Here is a 6,498-nt window from a genome sequence, read left to right on the forward strand (position 1 = left end):
GACTAAAAACTCTAAAATTAATTAGGACACGATGGGTAAGCTTTAAATTTCTAGTTTTATCAAATGACACTTGCTGAGCAGTCTTTACCTTCAAAAAGAAGCTTTCATCTTCCTCTCATGTCCTCCTTCTTACATCTTTCTCTCAGTGCAGCAGATAACTTATGATTACAGGGGGGTTGTTCACAGGTGGATAAAAGTACCAAAATTGGCACATATACTCTTTTATGATTATTATTTTTTTGATGAAGCCCATTAGCCATTTGAAAACTCAAAATTGTGGCCATTTTTAAGATGGCAGTCGACAAAGGTAAGAAAATATATATTTTTTTTAGATAAAGTAAACCAGACTTGTATTTCTGAATGATCTCAGCGTCAAATCATACACGTTCAACCACGTAGAAGTTGACTTTAGAAGCTTGAAGTTACCGACAGGTTTTTGTTTTACTTATTTTCAATCAGCGGTGTAGGCTATAGTAGTACAGACCCTCACACTCCTTACTTGTTACGCATTTCAAACCAATGGCCCCTAAAAATGTAATTGTTATTATGGTGGTTCGGGATATTGAGCCACAGTGTCCTTGGGCAAGATACTGACACCAGTGTACCCCTTACACATCTATCTGGCCGTGCATGTGTATTAAAAGTATCTATGTGCAACTTTGGATCGTTGTTCAGCTCCTGCCTATGCTCACTCCACTTATGTAGCGCTAGCTGAAGTACTGCAAACGCAACTTTACATCTGAACCATGAACGCATCGCAGGGATAAGACCAGAAAAAAAAGGGGTACAGGTGGGATCATGGGTGAACTCACTAAATGCTTGAGAGTGTTTTACATGAAGTTACTCACTTTAACAGTGCCATTTCTAATATACATGTTTAGTAGTACACATCAATTTTTTATCAATACATTTATCAGTGTATGAATTTAAATTGAGAAACTCTCTTCACTGCATCCTTTTCAGTGATTTTCACATGAAGCGAATGGAGACTGGTAACATACATTTTTGTGACACACTAGGAAATAACAAACTGTTCTGTTCCAGCTTTCTTTTTGTTTCCTTTGTTACAGGGCATTTGGTTCTGCTGGGAGTTGACAAGCAAGGATTTACCACAAACACTGACGATAGTCATTGTGGACTTGACGAAGACTGGAAGAAAGACAAAGTAATTGCTGCTGTAAACTACTTTCACAGCAGCCACAAAGTTGCTACATTAAAGTCTGAAGATGAGGAAATAACAGATGTTTTCTGAAGATTTTGTCACATCGAATAATAAAAAAAGAAGAGGCAAACATTATGGAGTAGAAGGAAGGAAATGGAACAATATACGATTTTACTGAAACAAAAACCTAACAAGGAGTTTCATATCCTCACTGTTTGTTTTGATGAGAACACCTAATCAACTTCTCTTTAATGTAACTAGCCCAGCAGTATTTTTAGGTATGTAGACACGGTCAAAATGACCTGCTGAGGTTCAAACTTTTCATCAAAACTGAGAAGAAAGAAGATTTAAGTGACTTTGAATGTGGCATGGTTGGTGGTGCCAGACAGGCTGGTCCGAATATTTCAGAAACTGCTGATCGGCTGGGATTTTCCCCCACGCATCCATCTCTACAGAGATCTACAGGGAATAGTCTGAAAAAGAAATATTCAGTGAGCAGCGGTTTTCTGGGGGGGAAAAAAAATTCATTGTTGATGTCAAAGATCAGAAGAGAATCACCAGACTGCTTCAAGCTGGTAGGAAGGCAACAGTAACTCAAATAAGCACTCATTACAGCCGCAGTAAGCAGAAGAATGTTGATACACAATACATCAAATTTTGCTAAATCAGCAGAGGACCACAACGGGCGCCACTCCTGTCAGAAACAAACAGACGGAGGCTACAGTCCATACCAGCTCTGCAAAATTAACAGAGGATTGGAGAAAGATGTTGCCTGGTCTGATGAATCTCGGTTTCTGCTGTAACATTTGGATGGTAGGGTGTAATAGTGGGTGGGATAGCTTCCTGGCACACACTAGTGCCAAATGAGCATTGTTTCAATGTCACAGTGTACCTGACCATGTCCATCCCGTTATGACCACAGTGTACCCATCTGATTCCAGCAGGATAAAACATTATTTCACAAAACTCAAATCATCTCAAATCGGCTTACTCGCTCCAAAAAAGCACCTTTGAGATGTGATGGAAGAGGAGATTCACATCTTGGATGTGCACCTGACAGATGTGCAGTAAGCTATCATGTTGTAATGGGCCAAAAGTTCCCAGGACTGATTCCCTGCCACAAAGAAGTCCGGTGCTAGCAAGAGGGACCTACTAAAGTGGTTGGTGTGTATGTTAAGGTGAGACACTTTTGAGGTTCTGGATTATTTTCCTTTGAACTTGCAGAAAAAATGGAGCAAAAATGCACATTTTGGTGTTAATTTTACTCCACTCTCTCTGTTGGAAATGTGTTTGCATATGTAAATGTAACAAAGTTGTAATGATACATACTGCACAGTAATACACACTAAAACTTCAGTTTTACTTGCATTCACTTGTCTTGTCTTTAAAAATTTGGCTTATTTGTGTTTGAACTGGGATAAATGATGTGCGTGTATAAATATAGCATTTTAATTTCCTCGGGTGTGTAAATAATTAACTGCAGTTATTACATTTACAGCTGATTTAAAATTCCTGTGTACTGTAATTGCATTCGTTGCCTGTGCAGCTTAATGTTACTGCTGCATCTGAAAAAATAGAAACTGAGAAACTTAACAAAGATAAAAACCTTTCATACCTCTGAGAACTGTCACATTGTTGTTTCTATTTTTATAAAAACTCATGGCGGAGCACAGAAGTAATGACCTTCCATTTATTTAATCATGAGCTTAAAAAATTGAGTGTTTATAGCAGTCATTTACCATTTGATATGATGGGACTCAGATCACAATACCTGATTTAATTTCCTTTTATTTCCTCCTTTGTTTCTGAGTCGCGTAGATGGGAATATTATTAATGTGTCAACATTACTGAGGTATCTGAAGCCAGCCTTGTATTTAGACACACACTTACACACACAGAAATACACAAACAAGAGGCTCTCTCTGATCTACTCGAGTTTGCTCCAGCAGGCTACAACCAGCTGTACCTCCTGAAGATCATTTCACAGTTTCAAACGCTGCACTGTAAATGGGACCAAGTTCATTTCCTGTTGCTGGGTTTGATATTTGCCGGTAGGAAGTAAGCTGTTTTCTTGCGATGACATTTCAGTGAAACGCTCGCCAGCAGTGTTGTGACTGATCACAGTCAACACTCATTCAAATTTCATTTCCTCCCCCCCCCCCCCCCCCTTTAATCACTTTTCTATTCACGTCGTTTTAAAAGTACTGCAGGGTCACTACACTTTTCCAAAAAATTTGTACTGTTCCCCTAATTTCATACCATTTTTTTTCTTTTTGCCCTTGTATGAGCATGATTGGCAAGCAACTTTAATTTGATCATTCCAGCAGAACCGCTTTCACACAGAGACTTTGCCACTTTCCACCTGTGCATCCTCAGGGAGCCTTTGTCAAGACAGCCAATTTATCAGATAATAAAATAATGATAGTGGTAATTAGATTAATTCTCTTGATCATGACCCGTGCACCTTGAATGCCGATTACCATGTAAACACAATCTCTGTGTGATTTTCCAGGCCGATAGCTGTGTGCCAAAATCAGAACGCCAAACGTGTATCCCAAGGTCTAATGAAATAATAACTTTAGCAGCTCAACCGTAGTCAAGTTTTACTTCTCCCATTTGTGCTGCAGCACCATTAAAAACAACTCGTCTGCCTGCTACGAAACATTAGCCATCAATTATATTGTAATTAAGCAATATCTAAGCTTTGGCACCTACAACCATATTACAAATTCTCCACAGCTGGATGATTTCAGTGCATTGAAAAGCAAAATGCAAATTAGCTTTCAATTTGGGGAGCGGATGTAGGCTAATTGAGTTGACCTTAAAATGGTATTTTATTAAGAAAAAAATAGAAAAAAGTAAAGCAGAATGTTAAGCAGTGGTTTTTGGAGGTTAGTGAGGAGCATTTGCTAAATGTGAGCCTTCAGTTCACCTCCACCTCCAGCTTCTCCAATCCAGTCGTGGCACAGGCATTTTTTCAACCCATTTCACGGCAAATAAACAACACGAGTAGAATAAATCTGACATAATATTTGTTGCACTGTCAGCTTTTGATTGTCTTATAGCGCTGCCCTAATGACTGGAAAATATCTGAACAATTTCTGTATGCAATTGCACATTTGCACAACACATACTTCAAGCGGTGTACGTGTTATAAAAGCTGACAAGCAGGCTCACCGATGCCACAGCCAGCGTGAGGAGTTGGGTTACCACTGCTGGCTGATGAAAAATAATGCTGCGCCCTTAAATGGCAGAGGAAGCTCCTCGCCTACAGTTCGCGCAGGTGCGAGCATGCACGGTCCCACACTGAGCTGCACCACATTAGCTCGGCTGTTTATGCATTTAATGCCAGCTACGGCTATATGTGCAGCAGGTCGTGAATCACTCAGAGGACTTTTGGGTGGTATAAATCATTTATATTGTTAAGCTTTGGAGCGGAAACAGTCATTCATCCCCAGTTCAAGGAGAATCAGGCAGCTTAAGACACTTGTCAATGACGTGTTTGGAGAGAGTTCATAACAGCCTGTCAAGCTGAGATTAGATGCACGCCATGTACCAAGACGGCACTAAAACCAACATCCTCTTGCTTATCTGTGCCATAAAAGGATGCACACACACACAGACGTAATGGATGGAGATTGCGCCAGCACGCTGTCCTCCGCCCTGCAGCAGCCATTGTAAATTATCACCTGTCATATCTGTGACATTTCAGCAAAGACACTTGATGCGATGATGCCGGAGATATGAACTTTGGAGGAGGCGGAGGGCTCTGGGGGGAGTTTTACATCGGCGGATGCTGTGCTAGCATCTTATATTTCAGCGTTATCGGTGCATCTTAAGAAGAAAGATCAAAACATGAAACAGTGGCAGTGTGTTCCCTGAACAGAGATCAAAGCAAGGATAGCTTAAGCCATAATTCACCGTGCGTAATCTGCATCAGGCAAGATGTGCTTGTTGAAAAGTGCTCTTAGTTTTGTGAGACATGAGTGTTATTAACTCTGCGCACAAGCACTAAAGCTATCCATATGTCCAGGTGGAAAGTTAAAAGGGAAGCATATTCATGCAGGTCTTACATGAAAGTCACAAAGTAATTAGATGATTCTTTATCTTTGAACATATGCCAGAGGCAAGACGAGAAAAAAAAAGTCTCAATTCCGATGCCCAGTAATGAGAAACACCTGTAATTACCTGGAAATGTCAAGTTACGTGTCAAAATAAGAGAGTTCATGTGTAGGAGACAGCAGAGAGTCTCAGCTGGTATAAAAGCTCATGTCTGGAGGTAAACAGCATGATGAGTCACTTTGTATTGCAGGTTGCTTCTCTAATCGCCTTGTTTTTCTGTTGAAGTTTCTCCTGAGGGAGAGCTGGTCGAGTTCTGAGATGGAAACGACAGAAGGAGGAGGACACACTATTCCCACGTGGGATTGTTTTTGTGTCTGTAAAGGTAGCAGGAAACCTTTCAGCTTCACACGGTTGCACAGGATCATATGCTGCCCACGAAATGCCAGTTAGCATTCTGAAGAAAGAATTCAGCTTTAACAAAGAGAAACACAGCTGAGGCCATGTGTGGTCTGTGTGTTTGAAAAAACACCAAAAAAACAGATGGCTTCGTGATGAAATGGGATCTTTAAGGCTACACTCGCAGCAGTGTTTGAAAAACAGCTGCAAACTGTCCTCAAACTTTAAGTTCACTCATTTCAGATGTTATCAGCACCATTATCGCTTGTATTTATCACAGTATTCAGTGATGGGCATTTCACCGTGCTCAAAGAAAGTGAAAGGCTCACAGAGGTCCACGTTATTAGGCTGGAGTGGTGGTGGAGCTCAAATACACGTCAATTATAACTGATAGACATGAATGTGAGAGCACTCTTTTTGATTAGCTTGTTTTTCTTTGGCTTCACGCTGTTTGGTTGACATTTTGTAATGACATAGTGATACACTGTTCTCACACATGCTATCGATTTGTTAAGATCTCAGTCACACAGGCCTCAAGACCAATCGATGACCCCCTGGCAACCATCGGTTTCTAGGGAGAAATGTGTATTCCTCCACTGGATGGAGAGTGGTTGCTGGAGGTTGCTGGCAGTCACTATTTGGAGTAGATCACAAAGATGTTTGCAGTGCTGTGGAAAAGTATTTGATCTAAAGAAACTCAAGAACAGCTGAGAAACAAAGTCAGTGACATCCGTCAGTCTGGAAATGGAACCAAAGCCATTTCTAACGCTTTGGACTCCAGTGAGAGCCATATTAGAGCCATTACACAGTGGCGAACCTTCGCAGGAGGCGCCGACCTATCAAGATTACTCCAAGAGCACATCGACGATTCATCCAGG

Source organism: Pelmatolapia mariae, linkage group LG15 (genome assembly GCF_036321145.2).
Source record: "Pelmatolapia mariae isolate MD_Pm_ZW linkage group LG15, Pm_UMD_F_2, whole genome shotgun sequence".
Classification (NCBI taxonomy): domain Eukaryota; kingdom Metazoa; phylum Chordata; class Actinopteri; order Cichliformes; family Cichlidae; genus Pelmatolapia; species Pelmatolapia mariae.